The 23,900-nt window shown below is 43.0% G+C and overlaps 1 protein-coding gene across 1 annotated transcript in view; it reads left to right on the top strand.

Moving 5' to 3' along the window:
* LOC126354525 (uncharacterized) overlaps window positions 1–23,900 on the top strand; it is a 1,077,765-nt gene that overhangs the window by 994,738 nt on the left and 59,127 nt on the right. The gene's annotated exons all lie outside the window — the stretch shown is intronic.

The raw sequence follows: 23,900 nt of genomic DNA, 5'->3' as shown, positions 1-23,900 counted from the left end.
GTTCCACTTCATATCGTTTTGCAAATTAACTTTCTGGATTTAAACGCTGTAACAGTGACAAGCAAGACACTACTAATGCTACATCCGCACATTATGGGTTTGTTTTTCCTCATCATCCGCTTTACTTACTAGCTGACATTCACTACACTAATTAGATGATTTGTTTAAATAAGCTTGCATCCTCTAGCAACCATGCGAATTCGACGCTTTGCCGTAAACCATAGCTTTATCAGCAAACATCGGAGGTTCTTGCCATCCTGTCCGCCAGACCAAAATCGGTATGTAGAAAATAATAGTGGCCCTATCACAATTCCCTGGGGCACTATTGACTGTACCTATGTCTCTGATGAACTCTCGCCGTCGAGGACAACATACTGGATTCTATTACTCAAGAAGTCGTCTAGCGACTTACATATCTAGGAACCTAGTCCTTATGATTGTAACTGCATTATCCGTCAGCGGTGGTTCATCCCCTCAGATGCATTTCGGAAATTTTAAAATATGGGTACTCCCTGTTGCCTTCATCTATAGTTCACAGTATTTCATATGAGAAAAGGGCAGGCTGAGTTCACTCAGCGATGCTTTCTGCAACCCTGCTGATTGGCGGACGTAAGCTTTTCGGTCCCTAGAAAATTTATTATATTCGAAGTCAGAATATGCTGTAGAAATCTGCAGTACACCGATATTATGGATTTTGTTCTGCAATTTTGTGAGTCATTTCTGTTATTCATCTTATATAAAGGTGTCATCTTCGCTTTTTTTTTCAAATCTCTTGGGACTTTGCGCTTGGAGAGAGACCTTTGTATAACGGAACTGGCATTCCGTCCGAAGCTGGTGACTTATTAATTTCAGCTCATTCAGTTGGTTCTGTATGACAGAAATGCTTATTACTATGTCTGTGCGATGGTCAAACCACGGTACGTGGTACGCTTCCCTGCGTGAATGATACCTTAAACGTGCAATTTGGAACTTCTATTGCCCCAGCAGGCTAGTTAGTGAGCCACAGGCTGCAAACTTATCGATTTAACAAAAGACAAGAAGTTGGTTTTACCTGTTCTCAGCGAGATCTTTTGCTATGGTGTGACAGTGGCAGTTGCACGCTTCGCACACAGAGCTTTTCACAGATGCTGAAATCTCCTCCATGCAATGCCTGTCGTCATCTGCACGTTCTCTTTGCAACAGAGAGTGCAACAGCCTTTGCTTCCTCAGCATTTTCTGAATTTCGTTGCTAATCAACGAAGGGTCTCCTCCATCCTTAATCCACATACTATACACATACCTTTCCAGAGCACGATTTAAAATCTGTTTAAATTTTAACATTAATTCCTCTATGTCCATCACATTGGTGCTAAATGATATCAGTGCATTGTCTAAGTCAAATGCTAACAATAGCTCATCTGCTCTTTCTTCCGGAAATACTCTCCTAACCCTCTTGACTTACTTACTTTCGTAACCATAATCACTGTGGTGACATAACGACCACTGCAGAGTGAATACAGTTTTAGAAGTAAGGAATTTTGGTGTTGCTGACTCTAATATGAGCTAAAATAATGGTTTAATAGTGGTATAAGGAACCCCAAGAAACGTGAAAACGTTGAAGATTGGAAGCGGTCTTTACATCCCTGCAGTGAAAGAATTTATTATTAATGATCGTCAAAATATAATCACAGAAGATGATGATATAACATACCAGCACAGCCATGTCATTGATTTTGTTCAAATGTCTTGCATGTCAACAGTCTGGCAGCAAAATTAGTCTGAAATTGTAGAATTTTGAAATGGCGATGATTGCAGCGGTTCCTAGATGAAGTGAACAAGAATGAACAGCTAATGAGGCGTGCCACATAATGTGATGAAACATGATTTTAGAGATTTAGCGTCGAAACTACGGCGCAATCGATGCAATGGAGGCATTCAGGAAAGCCAAGTCCAAAAAAGCTCGACGAGTGGCGTAAAACGTGAAACTTAATGCTCACTGTGTTTCTCGATTTTGTTTGCATAATATACCGTCTGTTCTTACCACACTGTCAAACGATCAATAACGTATACTACGTGCCATGCAATTCGCATCGACAAAAAAAAGGTCTCCGAATTTGTTGCGAAACAGTTTATTGCTTTGCACCTCGATAGCATATCTCCTCACACATCGTTGCCTCTTGGTGAATTTTTGGCCAAAAACCATACTGTGATTATGCCCCAGCACCCACACCATCCACACAAATGTCAGTGATATTTTTTATGTTTCCAAAAATATATAAAAGGTGGTAAACCAGTCATTTTACAATCACATAGCTGAGAGAGCTGAAAGCTATCACACCGATCCGAATTCCTGAAGTGTTTCAGTGATTAGAAAAAGAGCTGGCATACGTGTGTAATATCTACTTGTGGACTGCTTTGAAGGGCATAACATATTGATGAATATACAATTGTTCTGTTAAGGCCCATTACTCATGAATTTCATTATTTAGTGCTAATGTCCTATGAGAGGAATTCAGAGGAAAGACTGAACACGAATGCCTGTCATTTATAGAGTCGTTTCTTGGAGAACTAGCGCCTAAATTTCCTCTGACTTAGAAGGAATTATTCTACAATAAATGGAAATACACATATGATATAACAATGAAAACGTAGGCAAAACTTATTAAGCAACGTTGCCATACAAAACGTGCTTTACAGAGACTGTACATCATGTATGGTGCACTGATATGGACTCTGAAATTGGATAGTTTAGGGCTTTGCTCATATCCAGAAGCCACTTTTTTTTAAATTCAGGATATGTTTTCTGCGGAAGATTCCTTTTACATCATCACACGTTAATCTATACCATGTCTTCATTACAGTAAATGTATTCGCACTGTGAAAACGAACAACCATCAGCTGTAGAACCGAATGGCGACAATGAAGATTTGTGCCGGATCGTGACTCGAACCCGAACTTCCCGCTTATCGTGAGCTGTCTCCTTACCATTTGGCTATCCGAACACTCATGGCCACATCATATTTCAATACGTCAACCTTGCGCCTACAATCTTCACTCGTATACACGTTTTGTAATTCCTGTACAGGGAAGTACATTTTAATTCAAAGTTGTTGCCTCGCATCGGCGGATGAATAGGACATTGGAGCGTCTGTGTTGTTAAGAAGATCGATGTACATGTATGCATGTCCGACGGAACAGGTACTGCCGCTACTTCAGCCGTTATAAGATACGTGAATTGTATTTGCAGTTGCGAATGCGATCAACCGTCACTTGTGTGAGAGAAATTGGAAATTTGTGGTGAGTTCCTATGGGACCAAACTGCTGAGGTCGTTGGTCCCTGGTCTTGCACAGTACTTATCTAACTCCAACTAACTTACGCTAAGAACAACATATACACACCCATGCCCTAGGGAGGACTCGAACCTCCGACGAGGCAGCCGCGCAAACCGCGGCAAGGCGCCTTAGACAACGCGAATACCGCCCGCGGCTCACTTGTATAAGTTAATGACAACAATGAAAATTTGCCCGAACCGGGATCCGAAACAGTATTTCCCACTTTACGTAAGCACTCAACCGCATTGGCTATTGGTGCACAACCCACGATCGGATCGAAACTTCCATATGTCGTCGTACCTGCGTCACAACATTTACTCCGTATACGCACGCACGCATGCACGTCCGAAGGAACAGGCGTTGAGGCAACTACAGCCGCTGTGAGATACATGTCCGAAAGAAAAGACACCACGCATTCATAAAATTGCTACGCCTCAATGGGCAATGAGTCAGCAACCCTAAGAGAGGATGTACATGTACATTAGACCTCCAGAGGAGGTCGTGGACAGCGGATAGGTGGCGCTTGGTGGGAATGTGAGTCGGCTGGGGTGCGTGTCGAATAGCGATAAGCACTATATCCCAGTGGCACAGTGGTTAACACACTTACTTACTAAGCAGAAGCTTCCAGATTCGCGTTCCGTTGCAGCGCACCTTCACTCGTCGCCGCTAGTTCGGTATTAAGTGACGATGCATTTGGTGTAATTAGTGCCCTCCTTTTCTCCTCACTCCACGAGCAGAGCGTCGCTTATATTCATAGGCACTTGCAGAATGTCAGTGGAATCTTGGCTGTGAACAAAAGCATCCTCAGTCGTTGCGCGAGGCGTCTAGCATCATCGTAACAAAGTTGACGAAACCAGTCCGGTCTTCAGCACACTGCCCGACCGCACACAACAATACTGAAATATGCAGGCACTCTCATTCGAGGTGATCGACGAATGACGAACAAACATCTCTGTTTGTAGCACTGACACACTCGACCACCATTCAGGATACGCGAAGGTGTGTGGCCGACGGGTTCCTGTCGGCATAGAGCGAGGTGGCGCAGTGGGTAGCACACTGAACTCGCATTCGGGAGGACGACGGTTAAATCCTACGTCCTGATTTAGGTTTTCGGTGATTACCCTAAATCGCTCCAGGCAAATGTCGGGATGGTACGTTTGAAAGGTCATGGCCGACTTCCTAACCCGTAATTACCTAATCCGATGAGACCTATGACCTCTCTGTTTGGTCTCTTTCCCCAAACAACCCAACACAACCCGTCTCGGAGTAGCAGAAGACCATGAAAGGGAATGAGGGACAATCTGTATGGAATTTCTTGTGCTTTACGAGGTCGATCATAACAATTTTTTGTCGAAAGTTGTCACAGGCGACGAAACAGGTTCATCACCGGAAATAAAACGTCAGAAAACGGCAGTCCATGTAATGGCATCACACCATCTTTCCTGCGAGGAACAATTTCAAGTTCCCAGGCTCAGAGAATGAAAGACATCGCGATAGTCTTCTGGGCCTCTGAAGGGGCTATTCAGTTTGATGTCCTTCCTAAGGGTGCAACGAGGAACTCTGAAGTGTATTGTGCAACACTCGGGGAATTGGAGAAACTACATCAGGGCGTTCGTCGCCAGAAAAATTCAAACGAACTTCTCATTTTCCATGACAACGCAAGGCATCACACAGGAGTACGTAGGCGAGAGACGCTCACAAAACTTAATTTTACTGTTCCTCCTGATCCACACTATAGCTAAGATCTCTTACCTTCCGACTTCCATCTTTTTGCCGAATGAAGGATGCACTCCGCGACAATCAGTATGTTGATGATGGGGAGATTTTTGATGCAGGAACACGTTGGCTCCGACGCCGACTAGCAGAGTTGTACCACGAGTGCATACAGGCCCTGCAAATAAGTGGCTTAAGACCGCGGCACTGAACGGAAATTATGTTGAAAAATAGAGCTGTGCAGGCAAAAGAGTGAAGAACAGTACGGTGTTTTGGAATCCAGAATAAAACCTACATACTTTCAGGAAAGAATGTGTTGCATTGTTAGTAAATGCCTCTTGTATAATTAACTGTATGTAAACTGGAGCAGAGTTGTAGGAAGGGAAGTGGCCTTTCCCGCAAGATAACTATAAGATTCGATTCACACTACCGTGTAGCTGGGCAGGAAGCGGTTGCTGATTTACGGATATGCTGCTCGTGCGTGTTTCTTACTTTTGTTGTACTAGTTATTAATCGAGTACCCCTTTGATTTCAAAGGATGTTATGAAAAATTAAAACACTTCGGGCGCTGCAATATAGTCCGTATAAATTTGCCAGACAGCCTGCTGGGGCTGCTAAGGATGTAGGGAGAGTGAGATGTCACCAGTTCCTTTTAAGGTTTGCAATAGACTACGCCTTGTACCTGTAAAGCAGGAGCTGGAGCTTCGAGAAAAACTTCTTTTCCTCAGGAATCTCGTAATGTTACAATACATTACTCTATTCCACTTTTGGTCTGATGCAGAAAAAGTGGTTCAGTGTTCCAGAAATAAAAAACTACCTCTCTTGCAAGTTTTTTATTAACGATAGCATGTTTCGTTAGTGGACCTTCAGATTAGCTATAATTAGTAGTAACAAACTTGTTACATAGCAGTTTTTGCGCGAACTGATGAGTGAGATAGTTAAGCTGAATGTGAGTAAAACCATTCTCTTTCCTTGAACAGCGGATGCCGCATTAGACATACAAGGTGTGATTCAAAATTTTTCAATACTGATTCATTTCTGAGTAGGGGAGAGCACACAGAGCACTTCCGCTAGGTGTGTGAAGTAGTGGTGGGGGGGGGGGGGTCTCAGGCACGGAACCGATGCTTTGGCAGTTGCCTCCGGAACCCTGGAGAGTGCGCATCGCTTGCAGCGTGAGTGCGTGTCATTGACCTCGGTGGAAAAGTGGGAGAGGGGGAAATGGAGCAGCGTTATGCCCGAGGCCTTCCAGAAGGGCTACGAACAGTGGAAGACGCGTAGGCAGCGCTGTGTTGATGCTTAAGGATCACATTTTGAAGAATTTTAGTCCGATGTACTTAAATGTACTTAAATGTCTAGTCTTGAAACTTTTGAATGACACCTTGTGTTTAAAAGCCATTGAGATCGTGGGGTTGAAGCGCAGGCTGCAATGGTCAAATATGAACATAGGGAAGCCTGCAATGTCAAGTAAAACCCTCTAAGTTAAAGCGTAAAATTACGACATTCATAAAAAAATTAAATCAACGTGAAAGCACGATTAGGAACCAAAAATAAACTCAACAAACCATGGTAATAAGTGGTTCGGAGACTGGTTAGCGATCACAGCCGTGAATCACAAATACTGCTATATGACAACGTACATGCTGTAGCGAGCGAGCCGCACAGTGAATTGACTTCAAAACGATAGTGAAAGCGCCGAGATGCTGTGCTGATAGCAAAAAGAGGCTAAAGTAAAGTAAATGCTGAACAGAGACAAGACATCCAGTTCGCATCTCTACTGTTGCGTTAAATAACCACATCCTAATTCCACAGAGAATGTATAGGAATATTAAGTGAAACTTAGCGTTCAACCTCTTTGAAGCATATTAGTTACCCCTTTGGTAATGAAGAACCCACCGATGTTTCTGACGTTTTCCCATATATTTTATTTCGGGTTACCCCACCACTGGCGAAACGTGCAAGAGTAAAAGAACTGCATGATAATGATTTCTAATATACTCAGTTGCCGAAATATGAAAACTAATTCCGGGTGCCATTCTGAGAGGACTTGGTAGTTCACTGAAAATTGTGGCAACCGTTAAAAATTGATCTATGTGAGGGAAAAGGACGTAGTCAGTTACCACGAGTCAACAGGCAAGCTCTGGCCTATTGGCTTCTCACTTGGTTGACAACGGCTACACAGTGAGGTGACAAAAGTCATGGGAAGCCTGCTAATAACGTTTCAGAGCTCCTTTTACCGGCGTAGTTATGCGACTCGATATGGCGTAGACTCAACACGTCATTGGAAGTCCCTTGCAGAAATATTGAGCCATGCTGCCTCTACAGCTGTGCATAATGGCCAACGTTTCGACGGTGCATGCTTTCTGCACAAAATACCTGTCGATTATGTCCTATAAATGTTCGATGGGTGACTCATTCACTCACTGTCCACGATGTTCCTCAAACCAATCGGGAACAATTGGGGACCGCTGACATGGCGCATTGTCATACTTAAAAAATTCTTTGTTGTTTGGGAACATGACGTCCATGAATATCTGCTAGTTAACTCCAAGTAGCCGAATCTAACAATTTCCAGGCAATGATCAGTTCAGTTTGAGCAGATCTAACCCATTCCATGTAAATACAGCAAACACCATCATGGAGACCCCAGCAGCTTGCAAAATATCCTGTTGACAACTTACGTCCATGGCTTCGTGGGGTCTGCACCGCACTCGAATGCTCATCTGAGCAGGCCACCGCTTACACAGGCCAATGAAAAAATTTTAAAAAAACTTTTTTTTTACTTTGATAGCTGAATTTTAAAGATTTTTATGAGCTGAATCCAATTGTAGTCTTAGTTTTTTTGTATCACCCATAGTTTTCGAGCAATATGTTTTGTATTGTGTAGTATAAAAATCCTATGATATATGGTAAAAGGGGAAATTAATGAAATGCTTGGTTAAACATAAGTAAAGTCTGTATTTACAGTAAACTACTTGAAAAATGATATGTGCTAACAGAGGTTTCACTTTTCAGATGGTTTTGGTTTGTAGTTTCCTTCTCTTTTTTCTTTGAAGCTTTTTCTACGATGCCTCGCTTGCTGAAATTTTCGATGAAGTGACCAACACTAGCCCCTCCCCCCCCCCCCCCCCCCCCTCCCTGTGATGTTGGTGTGCCAGCGGCCTTGGTAGCGTTTCTTCATCACTTTAATGTCCTAGTGAAACACTCTCTTTGCTCCTCACTAACATCTCCCATATTTTCTAGGAAATAATCACGGTGACTGTTAAAAAAAGTGAACTTTCCAGGTTTATAAAAACATCCTAAAGTTTTAAACTTTTTCAACATTGCAGCTATAATAGAAATATATTCTGGATCTTTTTCATGTCCTAAGACTTTGTAACGGCTTGCTTGAATGATACCCATGCTTTATCTCATTTAAGGTCATTGTGCATTCAAATTTATCAGACATAAATTTAATAATGTCATGTCCTACAAAGACGTCTTCTTTTAGTATAGCTTTTGAGAGATGTCGAAACTTTTCGCAGAGATACTTAAAACACGGTCCATCTTTAGGCAAAGCCTTTACAGACTGTTTCACTAAGCCTAACTTTTTTTTTATATGTAGAGGCGGTAGGAGGTCGTTTGTTGGATCTACACGGTTATTGCGAAGAATGTTCTTCTCACCAGGTGTTAAAGACTGTGTCACCTTCCAGGTCTATCTGCACCTGTGTTGATCCCCATCCCTACTGTCCCCTTTACACAAGAAACATAGAAATTTGGTAAAGCCACCTTGCTGACCACGAATCATGCAAGTTACTTTTAGATCGCCACATATCATCCAACCATGAACAGCCTATTTTATTTAGCACTATTTCTAGGTTTTCATAGCTTTCTTTCATATCTATAGAATGTCCAACAGATATAGATGCATACATGTTACCATTGAGTAATAAAACAGCCTTTAAAGTTGTTTTGGATGACTCAATAAACAGCTTCCCATCTTCCTTTTTGTATTCAATACCAAAGTTATTCATCAGGCCGGGAATGTCTGAGCAGTACACTAAATCACCTAAATCTTGAAGAAAGTAGGAAAATTGCTGCTCTCTTTCTATTCATGTATATGCTGGTTCCAACTGTCAATAAGTTCTTTTCCTTTAATGTAGAGCCAAGCAATTCACCTTTCTCTTTCGTTAAGACCATATCCCTAACTAAATCGTTAAGCTCGGTATCAGTAAACAATTTGGGCTCTAGATTTTCTGTATTGCAGTGGAATCCATCATCAACTGGTACATCTCAATCACATTGTACATCAGAAAATACCTGTGCTGGAATAGAATTTAAATCACCTTGTGGTTCAGGAACTGGCAAATCTACACCATGCCCTACTTGTCGTATGGCGGATGGAAGGTTAGAGTAGCTTATTACCTTCATGTTTTTCCAATTATGACCAGTAATATCAACACTTCTAAAGTAACAATCACTGGAATGGTTTCTCGGCTCCCTCCACATCATATGAACAGCAAATCTAAAGGCTGTTTTTTTTTTTTTTCCTCTTTGGATCATTTTCTCCGATCTTCAATACGCACATAACATACCTTACGTGGCGCCCAAGATTTATCTTGATCGACAAGTTAAGATCCAAACTATGATAAATAAACCTTTTTCACTAAGTCTGTAATGTTTCTTTGGTGTTTTTTAATCACAAATTCACCACAAATATCACAAAAACTGACAGCAGAGCCGGTGGTCTCGCGGTTCGAAGCTCGCAGTCCGGAACCGTGCGACTGCTACGGTCGCAGGTTCGAATCCTGCCTCGGACATGGATGTGTGTGATGTCGTTAGGTTAGTTAGGTTTAAGTAGTTCTAAGTTCTAGGGGACTGATGACCACAGCAGTTGAGTCCCATAGTGCTCAGAGCCATTTGAACCATTTTTCTGACAGCAGAGCTATTACAACCATGATAAGACATGGTACTGCGTGCATGTACAGGAAAAATGATAGTGACGTTAGGTTGACCGTAAACAAAACACCATCTGTTTACACAAAAATACTGTCAAGCGTTTGCCAAACAATGTTTTCCAGTGGTGCTACCAACAACATCGACACTCATTATATGTCCCTTTTAAATTATTTTAACTATATAGAAGCTGTTAAATTCTTTAAAAAGTCGATTAATTTAATAACTTTAACTATAAAATGTCATGAAATGATGAGTGATACAGTTTTTTAAGTATCATATATGGATTTACCACCGTAAAAACATGAGAATAAGGTATTTTCAGCAAAAAAAATTTCCCTTCTTTGGCCTGTGTTATCAGTCGTCTGGGGTCCAACGGTTATGACCACGAGCCCAATACAGACGCTCCAGGCAATTCCATGCTATTATCATCAAAGGCGCTAGCGTCAGTCGTCTGCTGCTACAGTCCGTTGACGCCATATTAAGTCACCAAAATGTCCTAACGGGTACGTTGTTGTACGTTCCACATTGTATTCTGATCTCGGTCGTTAAGTTAACGCTGTCGGCCACTGTTTTGTCCGCGGTAAGACGTAATTCCTGAACTTTGGTATTCTAAGGACAGTCTTGCTATGGGGGCCGGCCGGTGTGGCCGAGGGGTTCTAGCCGCTTCAGTCTGGAATCGTGCGACCGGTACGGTCGAAGGTTCGAATCCTGCCTCGGGCATGGATGTGTGTGATGTCCTTAGGTTAGTTTGGTTTCAGTAGTTCTAAGTTCTAGGGGACTGATGACCTCAGATGTTAAGTCCCATAGTGCTCAGAGCCATTTTGCTACGAGGACCTCAGAATACTGGATTCCCTAACGAGTTTCCGAAATACAGTGTTCCATGCTCCCCGTTTCAACTACCATTCCGCGTTGCCTATTAATTCCAATTATGTGTCAACAATTTCATGGGAAAGATTCTTGTGTGAATCATCTGAGTACAAATGACAGCTCCGCCAACACATTGCCCTTTTATATCCTGTGTATGTAATATGACTTTTGTCACCTAAATGTGTATATTTTAAGTGGAAAACAAGCAGATCGTGGCGCCAGCCAGACCGTGGTAGCTGAGCTTCCAGACGGACCGCCAGCTGCAGTTAACCTCACTGTCGTGACTGCGGCTTGCTACGGGCATTTATCGCCACGCAGTAGGAGCAGTCTAGCTGTTCACTACTCTGCACAGGGAACGGCAATGTCGTTAGAGTATAGAGTAAACGTCCTTTGCTCGCTTGGAGAGTGCGAGTATCTCCCACTCCGAATGCAAATGAGTGATACCAGGCACTATGTAGGATTAGTCGAAATCTCAGCGTCTGTCGTGTTGGTCTACTCCTTACGGTTCAGTATTCTCCTTTCCTCCCCCTCCCCCTCCCCAACCCCCAACCCACCCCACCCGACATGATTAGTTATGTGTACCGAGCTATGGTTTCAGTACATGTTCTCCATGTCCTTTGTCGCCGGGTACCGTCAGTGAAGGCATTCCTTGGCTAAATATTATGTCTTACTCAGTTCTAATTTCAGAATATATCTCTATTTTCAGAACTCCTTAATTTCTTTCTTATTAAAGTTGTCGTATCCTCATACCTGGGTGCACGAATTGAAAAACGTCATTTTTTTCGGATGAATCTAGGTTCTGTTTACAACATCATGATGGTCGCATCCGTGTTTGGTGACATCGCGGTGAACGCACATTAAAAGCGTGTATTCGTCATCGCCATACTGGAGTATCACTCGGCGTGATGGTATGGGGTGCCCTTGGTTACACATCTCGGTCACCTCTTGTTGGCATTGACGGCACTTTGAACAGTGGACGTTAGATTTTAGATGTGTTACGACCCGTGGCTCTACATTCGTTCTATCCCTGCGGATCCCTACATTTCAGCAGGACAATGCACGACCGCATGTTGCAGGTCCTTTCTGGATACAGAAAATGTTCGACTGCGGCCCTGGCCAGCACTTTCTCCAGATCTCTCACCAACTGAAAACATCTGGTCAATGGAGGCCCAGCAAACTAACTCGTCACAGAACGCCAGTCAGTACTCGTCATGAACTGTGGTATTGTGTTGAAGCTTCAGGGGCATCTGCACCTGTACACGCTATCCAAGCTCTGTTTGACTCAATGTCCAGGCGTATCAAGGCCTTTTTAACGGCCAGAGGTTCTAACAATCATGGTGGTGTCTGTTTGTTCTATATCGTGTCTCACGACCACTTTCGCGCAACGACGCTCTGAGCGTGTTTTTTTAGGGAATTGACTAGTTTGAACCTGGGACCTGTTGCTGGTAAGGAGACGCCAGACCACACATGACATGTAGAATTCAGAAGAGTTCAGTGAGACTAGCGATGATATAACCAAATACTTAAGCTGAGCGTCAGCTCCACTGCACTCCCTGTAAATGAATCTTAATACTAACTAAACTTAGTGGAAAGGGTTCAAGGCTTTCCTATTTTCGGTTAGCTGGTCAAATAACGTCGAAAAACCAGTTACGTTTACCATTGTAAATTTTATTCTAGTCGCAAAACATTGTTTATAAATTGCACTATTGATAAAAAGAAGTTTTTTCATATGGGATGGTAAAAACCATCTGCGTTCAACAAAAATGTGAACGAATATTCCCTGAATGGGTTTCCAAGTTCTACAATGGAGCGAAGGATGACCTGTGCCATATCACATCTATAATCTAAGTTTAAATTAAGTTTCACAGAAGAGAAAACGATCAAAATGGTCTACAGTGATCCTCAATTATCTTTAATTACTTATCTAATTTGTCGTAAATTACAGTGGCTGATGTGGCTTCTCGATAATTATATAACAGAGAAATTATCGCGTTTCAGATTTTTACTTCAAGTGGCAAATGTGAACACCATGAGCTTTAATTTACGATCGACACTAGTATTAGGCAAAAAGGGGGTGTAACAGATGAGACTTCTGCAGTTCTGAGTGAAGCTTTATTCACTGTTATGCGGCATCGCGTGCGTTCATTACGTTGTCGTTGGTTAGGCAGCTTCACGGGGACAGCGGCCGGCGCACCAGCCATCCAGCTCGCCGTCTCGGAGCTAACTAACTTCTCCTAACTTCCCCTTACTACCATTTACCGAATTTGGTTTAAAAAAAAATTATGTCTGGCTGTGTTTTCATCTGACCAATCAGGGTCTCAATGTTAACCTTAAGCTCCGCCTACAAAAATTCTGCCTGTCCAATGAGGAACGTTATACTTTTCGTGGTGGGGCAATGTTTTTAAAGTTTGCAATGTAACAGAGACGCGAAAAGTCTCACGCTAAAACTTGCAGCTGGTGTGGTCCTTTTAGCGTTGTAGTAAGATCTGTACTGTTATTCTGGTGGGCTCTATCTTTTTAACATGGGCTGGGGGGTGGACCTAACGTAACAGAGACGCGAAAAAGTCTCACGCTAAAACTAACGGGTGGTGTGGCCTTCTTTGTGTTATCGTAAGATCTATACTGTTTTTCTGGAGGGCTCTGGCATTTAACATGGGCTGGGGAGTGGTCCTTGACGTAACAAAGATGCGAAAAAGTCTCACGCCAAAACTTGCAGCTGGCGTTGTTCTAGTGGTTATCTGGCGACGTGGGTGTCCAGTCCATCCCTTATCGTAGGGCCTTCTAGCTTAACACGGTTCTGCTCTCGGCTTCTGTTCTCGTTTCTCCCCTCAGAACTGTGTCTGTCTCACGGTGTGAAGGTATGACATGCATTTAGGCATTCTTGTCTTAGTGTGTGGTATTCCATTTGCTCACTCGTTACTCGTATTACTTTGGTTAATTTAACGTCACGATTTATTCGGAGCTATGTGACATACTACTGGATTTGCTTATCATGTCAGGGTTTTCATGGAAGGTGTTGGATTTGCATGACACCTTACAAGGTGGCTGTTCTGGGTTACTGAATTCTAAGGATCTATGCAACCAAATTGCGTGAAAATGTAATCACATGTCACTTTTAGTATAATATATATTCTCCTATAAATACCGAGTTATCGTATGTATTTATTGATAGTGTAAGAATTTTAATGGCCAGTAGTGTATATTGCAGCTTTGTTATTAGGTATGGTCTAACGTTCTTAGAGCATCATGCGAAAGTTGCTTCCTGGCGTAAGTTTTGCACTTACATGTATAAACGCTTGCAGTAAAAATTCTTGTGGGTGTGCTGGTGTCATGAACAGCCCCCTACCACAGGATTAGCACCTGCTACCAGCTACAAGGGAGCAACATTGTAGTAGAACATTGATTATCTGTATAGAAAAAAATGTATACTAAATACATCGATAACGGCAAGGAAAAATCATTTTGTGTGAAGTTGTATGATGTGTAACGGCAGATAGACGGTAATGACAACTGTGTGCATACAGTTGGAGGACGTAGGTTGGCATTAGTGAGTGAGAGTGGCAGCAAGTGATTAAGGCTGCAGAGGCGGTGCTCAGCAGCGCTAACGAGACGCTCGGATCCTCGACCGCAGTGCCCAGCAGGCCGCCAAATGGCCAATTGTGTGGTGGCGCTGCGGGGGCGTGCATTAATAAGCGTTTTCAGGCTGGCCAACTGCGCGGTCAAACGACAACGCGCCGCATTAACGACGTGAATCACACGCGCAAGGCCGTCGCGGGCCCTACTAATGGCCGACAATTTCCGGACTACTACAGACAGCAGCCCACTCGCGAAATGTGCGGAGGGGCGTAGCCTCGTCGGTAACGTTGTGAAGACGTACCCTGTGTAATGTGGACGGTACAGGTGCTATGTATGATGTGTGCTCATAAAATATCAGCCCTTGCTCATTTGTCACGTACTTCAGAGAGATAAGCTCCTACCGCGAGGTCCTGTTACATTACTGTTGTCCATTTTACATCGTTAGCGCTGTCCTCGGAGGATGAACTCCGTGATGTAGTACGATGACGTCAGCAGGCTTTACCTGCACGTAAGTCATTGGCGTCTGTGGATGAGATGTAAATTCAAATGGTGCATTTATTCATTGGGCGTTCATTGCACTAGCTTATTTCCTTCCTCTGTCGTATGCTGTCTGAGTGCAAAGAAAACTAAACACAAAATAGCACAGCCAAAGTCCATTCAAGGTACACTACAAATGGTTATTCGGATAAATAAACAAACAAGAAAGTAGTGTGATGCCAAAATGACATACACACAACTCGAATGTCTTACTACTGTGGAGCGTTGATGGTTACAACGTAATACATTTTGTCGAAATTCTTCTTCACGTATTGTCAGCGACCACGGCTATAGCTGGAGTCAACGAATGATGACAGTCGATTTCAAGCTCGTTCTGCGCTCGTTCTGTGAACGTCGTAGCCGGTGTGAGCATTATACGTGGTAATAGCAAGTTATTTAGTGAAACTTTTATTACATTTGTTGTCATCGGGGGGGGGGGGGGGGGGGGGCGATGATAAGCTACAAACTCTACATGAGGAAGTGAGAGACAGTTTCCAGACATACTCTATATTCAGGCGCAACTGTCACTATGAACAGTAAATTATCGAAGTATTCGTACCAAACTTCCCGAATTTCCTGCCCTCCATGACAGTTCTCCACTTCAGATTATTCGTGGGACTGAAAGCTGGCTAAAATCCGAAGTAAAAATCTCTGAGAGAATTAGCGAATCTTGGAGTGTTCATCGGAAAGGCAGATTAGACGCCACAGGAGGGGCAGTCTTCATTGCAGTCGACAAAGATATTGTGTCTGCTGAGGAAATCTAATTTGATAGAGAAGTTATATGGTAGCGCTAAGCAATTGTGTGTAAAACCAAGTTAATTGTTGTATAATTTTCCGACCACCAAACTCCGCTTTGACTGTTCTACAGTCATTCAAAGAAAGTCTATGGCCAGTTGTGCATAAATACCCAGATCGTGCAGTGCTAGTTGTTGGTGTCTTTGCCTACCGACTATAGACTGGGGCGTGTATGGATTCATTGGAGGGGTACAGACAGACAGTCTTGTGAAGCACTTTTGAATCCCATTTTGCCAAAAATTATTTTAACACCTAGTTCGGAAGCCCACATGCAGTGGATATGTCTGGGACCTTGTAGTTACATACAGGCCGGACCTTATTGATGGTGATCATGATGTCATCATAACGCCTAGGATTACGAAAGGCAGTAATTAATTCCAGAGGGATAGGAGAATGCTTTTGCTAGGAGGAGCAGATATGCAGTTCTTAGCATCTCACTTAGAAAATGAACTGCAGTTATTTAGTTCCAAACTGATAGAGAGGACTCATGGGCACAGTTTAAACAGATTGCACATCGTGGTCTGGACAAGTATGTGCCTCGTAAGTCCATTAAGGGCGAAAAAGACTTTCCATAGCTTAATAACGAAATTCGGAAAATGATGGGGAAGCTAAGGCTGTTGCACACTCCTTTCTAAAGAGGGCGGAAAAATGACGACTTGCAAATATTAGCAGAGATTTGTGCGTCTGTGAAAAGACCTATGCGCGAAGCTACAACAGCTACCGCCGTCGTAGCTTGACGAAACAAGATTTGTGCGTCTGTGAAAAGACCTATCCGCGAAACTACAACAGCTACCGCAGTCGTACCTTGACCAAAGATGTGACTTAGAACCCGAAAAAATATGGTCCTGCGTAAAATCGCTAAGCTTGTCTAAGGCTTCCATCCAGTCACCCGTTGACCAGTCTGGTTTGGCAGTAGAAAATACCAAAACGAAAGCCAAAGTTTAAGAAATCATTCACGCAGGAGAATGGTATAAACGTACCGTCGTTTGGCCATCTCTCATAGTCCCATTTTGAAGACATAGTAATAAGCATTCCTGGCCTAGAGAAACAACTGAATGAGTTGAAAAGAAATAAGTCACCACCTCTGGATGGAATCCCTATTCGCTCATAGAAACAGCAGTCTACGTCAATGACCCCTTCCCTAGTTCCCATTTACAGCGAATCCCTCGACCAGTGCAAAGTGCCAAGCAACTGGAAAAAAACCGCAAGTTACTCGCATGTATAAGAAGGGTAAAGGAACGGGTCCGCAAAATTATAGACCAATATCTTTAACATCTGTTTCCTACAGAATTCGAGACCATATTTTAAGTTCGAATATTATAAATTTCCTAGAGACCGAAAAGCTCATCTCCACGAATCAGCACGACTTTAGAAAGCATCGTTCATCCGAAAGCCATCATTTCTCACATGATGTAACACAACCTATGAATGAAGGACAACAGGCAGATTTCATACACGGTACTCCTCGCAGAAAGTATGTGCTTACGAAATAGGCTCCAAGATATGTGAGTGGCTCGAAGAGTTATTAAGTAACAGTACCCAGTATGTTGTCCTCGTTCCCGAGTGTTCATCGAAAGCAGGGATAACATCAGGAGTCCCCCAGGGAAGTGTAATAGACCGTTGCTATTTTCTATATATATAAATGATCTGGCACACAAGGTGAGCATCACTCAGCGGTTGTTCGCTGATGATGCTGTGGTGTAGAGGAAGGTGTCGAAAGTCAGTGGCTGTAGGATGATACAAGTTGACCTAAACAAACTTTCTATTTGGTGTGATGAATGGCATCAGGCTCTTAGTGTAGATAAATGTAAGTTAATGCCGATGAGTAGGAAAAACGAAACCGTAACGTTCGGATACAGCATTAGTATTGTCCTCCTTGACACAGCCAACGATGCATAGCGACATGAAATGGAACAAGCATGTGAGGATCTGCCGTAGGGAAGGCGACTGGTCGACTTTGATTTATTGGGAGAATTTTAGGAAAATGTAGCTCATCTGTAAAGGAAACCCCGTACAGGATGCTAGTGCGACCTATTCTTGAATACTGCTAGAGTGTTTGGGATCCGCAGCAAGTCGGAATGAAAGAAGATATCGAAGGAATTCACAGGCGAGATGCTAGATTTGTTACCGGTAAGTTCGATAGGCATGAAAATATTACGAAAGATTTGGTACCGGTAGGTTCGATCATTATGTAAGTATTATGAAAGATTTGTTACCAGTAGGTTCCATTAGCATGTAAGTATTACGAATATGCTTCGGAAGCCCAAGTGGGAATCCTTGGAGGGAGGAGGACATTCATTAGGAAGAACAGGATAGAGAAAATTTAGAGAACCGGCATCTGAAGCTGACAGCAGAACATATCGCTTAGGGACCATGAAGGTGAGATACCGGGCTCATACGGAGGCATACAGATAGTCGTTTCCCCCTCATTCTATCTGCTAGCGTAACAAATCTCCACCACTATACCACGCAACTAGTTTCGACTCTTATTTTCTTCTTAATAGATACTATTACTGCACCGTCAGGCGTACTGCCCTACCAATAGTGTACATGCTGGGAAAGCAGTAGACCGTCAGATCGAGTTCCCGTCGGACCACGTGAACTTTCAGTCTGCCTTGAATCTAGCATTCACTTTCTCAATGATATGAGGATACGCCAGGAACGACCCATGATTCATATTCCAAGTAAAATAGTAGGTCCTTTTTCACAGTTGGATAACTGATGAAGGTGAAACCAGAGATGGTTTTCGGGCGGCTAATTGAAATGGTAAAGACTGTCAGTCTTGCTTGCAACATCAAGGCGGAGCTCACCATCTGCAGCATCGTCGATATAACGACTGTGGTCTTTTGGTGCAGAGCCGAATGGAGGGTCTGAATCAGAGGCTCAGGCGGTGCTGTGACCGTGTAGGTTGCAATTTATTGACTTGCGCCATCGGGTGGAGGGTTTCCGGGTTCCGCTTAATTGTTCCGGAGTCCACTACACACAGGAAGCAGCTACACGTGCAGCGGGGCAGTGTGAAAGGGACTGGGCGGATTTTAGTTTAGAGGGTCTCGGAAAACCACAGAAAGGGCGTCCGTCTAATAGTGGGCAGGTAAAACACAGTAAGGTAGTTGTTGCAACGATCAGTATTGTTGTTGTAAATTGTCGTAGCTCTGTTGGGAAAGAACCAGAGCTCCAAGCACTAATAGAAAGCACTGAAGCTAAGACAGTTGTAGGTACACAAATCTGGCTCAAGCCGGAAATAGGTCCACTCGCATGTTTTTCAAACAATCTAACAGTGTTCAGAAAAGCTAGATTAAATGCAGTCAGCGGTGGAGTATTAATTGCTGTCAGAAGTAAATAGTTCCTGGGAAATCGTATGGGTAGAGGTTATACCTGACAATCGGATTAAACTATTAATTTGATCATTTCACCGACCACCGACTCAGAATATAGTTGCTGAACAGTTCAAAGACAACCTGAGTCTCATTTCAAATAGGTACCCCACTCACACCATTGTAGTCGGTGGTGACTTCAGTCTACCCTCGATATGCTGGAAAAATTGTACGTCGAAAGCCGTCAGCTGGCATAAAACGTCATTCAAAATTATACTGAATGCTTTCTTCGAAAATTATTTTGAACAGTTAGTTCATTAGCCCACTCGAAAAATTATCGATATATTGAAAAATATCTATTAGTAGTCTTAGTCGACCATCAGTTGCTATGTGACTTAAGTTGGCTCTGTTTAAACGCGGGATTATGCCCCCAGTATCATTTTCATCGAAATTACCATTACACTCTAATTATTAAACAAAAATATGGTGATTGCTAGCTACGAAATCAATAATTCGGTGATTAGCATATAATACCAAATTAAGATTTATTCATAAAACAGGATGAGCGATATTTCTAGCCTAACATGACAATACAATACACTCGCTGACCTAAATTGGCACAATGCATTCTCATTTCCTAACTACTTAAGTCAACACTGAGTCCTCAAGTGACTCTGTAGCAGTTCTGCCTGAACGCACACAGACTCAGAGAGCGCCAGTTAAAGAGCTAGCGGAATATGAACTCATTTAGAATTACAGTGTCCTACTTTCACTGATGATTGCTAATATCACCCTAGTTCTCCGTGATGATTACGACGGTGGTCCCAGCCAACCTCGTGATTCCGTCTTTCCCGTGAGCGAGCTTGGTTTTAATCTCCAACGTGGACGTGATTTGCACCCATAAACTCCTGTACGTAAGTGTTTAATTGCGGTGTCCGTCACTAGTCAGTACTCAAGCTACTTGTACATGTGCCAAGAGTAGTTGGTCGACTCGAGTGCGTGGCAGCAAAAGTACACTTCAGATTGCATATGAACACCACAAGTTAGTAGAAATCGGTTTCTCTCCTCAGAGGAACAGATAATGCTTCGTGTGTGGAGACGTATGCTCTAATCTATTCAGACTTGGAGAGTAACCACTGGACTCAATGCCGGTAACTTCTCTCCACGCTCTCCAAGCAGGGCTGCCAGACACCGCTACTGCTCTCTTCCACAGCCGACCCCAGAGTCCTCCTTCAGAGCTTTTGCAAACCTGGCCATTCTTCGCCGCATGGATCCATGGGCGTTGGTAGCCAATCACGACACAGATTTCCATGGAATTCTTCCGCAGTTACTGTTGCCGCCCAACTTTTAACAAGTACCTCTACGCGCTCTGCGCCAGTACCGTCACAGTCTTCCGCAAATTTCCACTGTGCCGTGAAATCGTCTTTCTCTCTTTCGCATATAGCTCCTTCTCGCTTCTTGTTGTGATGGCCCAGCCTCTCCCAACGTCTTTGGTGGTCTGAAGTGCCAGCCGACAAAGGGGTCCGGCCGCGGTTATCCCGTTACTTTGACATGACACAAACACCTTCCTTAGGGGTTCCGGCCGGGTTCCAGCCTCTGAGCCAATCTCGTTAGTCTAACATGACACACACAACTTCCTTTTCTGTGTCCATTCTCTCCTAACGGCGGGCCAATTATCAATTATTATTCGGTACTGATTTAGCATCATGTAAGGTGAAAAATCTGCTACCTTATAGACTTTTTAGCAACAAAAAAACCTGGACAAATAGGAATATGGTGACGAATACAGGGATTAGCGACCACAAGGCAGTTTCTGCTAGACTGAAAACCCTAAAACCTACATCCATCAAAGACCATCGAAAAGCATATCTATTTAAAAAAGTTAATAAAATGCACTTAACGCCTTTTCAAGAGTCTTCACTCTTGCTGATCTGATCGCATAAGTGTAGAAAAGATGTGGAATGACTTCAACGAGATAGTATTGACGGACGTTGAGACATATATAACACATAAATTAGTAAGTGATGGTACTGATGCCCCATGGTACTAAAACGGCCAAGATCGCTGTTGCAGATCCGACAAAAACAGCCTGCCAAATTTAAAACAACGCAAAATCCCCGAGATCGGCAGAGTTTTACAGAAGTTCGGAATGTAGCTTGCACTTCAGTGCGAGATGCTTTTAATAATTTCCACAACGAAACTTTGTCTCGGAATCTGAAAGAAAACCCAAAGAGATTCTGGTCATACATAAAGCATGCCGGTGGTAAGACACAGTCAGTACATTCACTGCGCGATAACAACGTAGAAGTCACTGATGACAGTGCCACTACAACAGAGCTATTAAACACGGTTTCCCGAAACTTCTTCACCAAAGAAGACGAAGTAAATATTCCTGATTGCCCATAAAGAACAAATTCCAAGATGAGAAACTTAGAATTAGGTTTCCTAGGTGTAGCAAAGCAGCTTAAATCACTTAATAAAGGCAAGGCTTCCGGTCCACATTGTATACCAGTCAGGTTCCTTTCAGAGCATGCTGATACAATAGGACCATATTTAGCAGTTAGACTGGAAAATTGCTCTAATTACGCCAGTACCCAAAAAAATGAAGTAAAGGTAATCCACTGAATTACAGGACCATATCACTAATGTCGATTTGAGGTAGGGTTTTGGAACATTTACTGTGTTGGAACGTTATGAAGTGCCTCAAAGATAACGATTTACTGACACATAGTCAGCACGGGTGAAGAAAATATCGTTCTTGTAAAACAGAACTAGCTCTAGCTCTTTATACTCATGAATTAATCAGTGCTATCGACAGGGGATGCCAGATTGATTGCATATTTTTACATTTCCAAAAGGCTTTCGACATCGTTCCTCACAAGCGTCTTCTAACCGAAGTGCTTGCCTATGGAATATCGCCTCAGTTGTGCGACTCGATTCGTGATTTCCTGTCAGAAAGGTCACAGTTCATACTAACAGACGGAAAGTTGTCGAGTAAAACAGAAGTAATATCTGGCGTTCCCCAAGGAAGTGTTATAGGCCCTTTATTGTTCCTGATCTATATTAACGAGATAAAAGACAATCTGAATAGCCTTCTTAGATTATTTGCAGATGATGCGGTCATTTACCGTCTTGTAAAGTCATCAGATGACCACAACAAATAGCAAAGTTATTTAGATAAGATAGTTACATGGTGCGAAAAGTGGCGATTTGCCCTGGATTAAGGAAAGTATCGAGTTATTCACACGAGCACTAAAAGAAATCCGCTACATATCGATTACGCCTTAAGTAGCTTACCAATCTGAAGGCTGTAAAGTCAACTAAATGCTTAAGGATTACAAATACAAATCACCTAATTTTGAATGATCACATACGGGGTTTATGTTGTGGGTAGAGCAAACGAAAGACTGCGGTTGGTTGCAGAACTCTTAGAAAGTGCAACACGTCAATTAAAGAGGCTGCTTACACCATGCTTGTCTGCCCTATTCCGGAATATAGCTGTGTGGTGTGGGATCCGCATTGAGTGGGACTGACGGATGACATCGAAAAAGTTCAAGGAAGGGCAGCTCGTTTTGTATTATCGCGAAATATGGAAGATAGTGCCACAGACATGATACGTAAATTGGAGTGGCAGTCATTGCAACAGGCGTCCTTCGTTGCGACGGTATCTCCTCACGACATTTCAATCACCAGTTTTCTCCTCCGATTCCTAAATCATTCTGTTGGCACTCACCTTCATAGGGAGAGATGATCATCACGATGAAATAAGGAAGAAATCAGGGCTCGCACAGAAAAATAGAGAGAGCTTGAAGGAGGTTCATTGAACCCTCTGCCAGGAACATTATTGATAATAGCGGAGTAATCACGTAGATGTAAATGTTAGTGAAATGCAGGGGCCAAAGTGGTGTCCAATAGAAAGACTTGCACCAGGCTACTAAGGCACAACATATTATTATTATTATTATTATTATTATTATTATTATTATTATCGTGGCATAACGCCGGCCGCGGTGGTCTCGCGGTTCTAGGCGCGCAGTCCGGAACCGTGCGGCTGCTACGGTCGCAGGTTCGAATCCTGCCTCGGGCATGGATGTGTGTGATGTCCTTAGGTTAGTTAGGTTTAAGTAGTTCTAAGTTCTAGGGGACTGATGACCACTGCAGTTGAGTCCCATAGTGTTCAGAGCCATTTTTGAATCGTGGCATAACTTTATTATTGTTGTATAGAAACTGCCAAGGAGGCATTTAGTAAGACGATGGGGGTTTTGTGTGGGTGCATGGGTAAGGGCCTGAAGAGGAGGCTGGCGAATTGCTTTAATTAGAACGTGGCATTATATGGAGCTGAGATCTGGGTACTGAGGGAAGAAGAAAGGACAATAGAAGCATCTGAGGGCTGAAGAAAATGAGAAATGAGGAGGTGTAGAGAACAGTGGGGCAAGAGAGAGAGAGAGAGAGAGAGAGAGAGAGATTATAAGCGTAATCACGAAGAGGAAACACAGCTAGCTTGGACACCGAATGAGAAGAAACTGTTTATTCATGGATGATATGGAAGGGAGCGGTGAATGAATGAAGGAGAAGAAGGAAACGCGGAAGATGCCAGGTGTTCGATGGTATAAGGACAGAAAACTATTATGAGACAACGAAATGGATAGCAAATGACAGGGCTGCATGGACAACTACGTGTGAAGACCTGCCGTACGTGAGAACATTGGTTATTGTTAATATTGCACCTCTGCTGCTCAATAGGTTCTGTTAGATTTTAAATACGAAAATCCTGTGTGCAATGGTCGGTCGTTCGTACAAAGTCATCCTGTCATATATCGCCTCTTTCATCCTTAGCAAACATTTGCTGAT

The sequence above is a fragment of the Schistocerca gregaria genome, chromosome 3 (genome assembly GCF_023897955.1).
Source record: "Schistocerca gregaria isolate iqSchGreg1 chromosome 3, iqSchGreg1.2, whole genome shotgun sequence".
Taxonomy (NCBI): Eukaryota; Metazoa; Arthropoda; class Insecta; order Orthoptera; family Acrididae; genus Schistocerca; species Schistocerca gregaria.
Note: the sequence above shows the minus strand (reverse complement) of the source record. Positions and strands in the feature narration are given on the sequence as shown.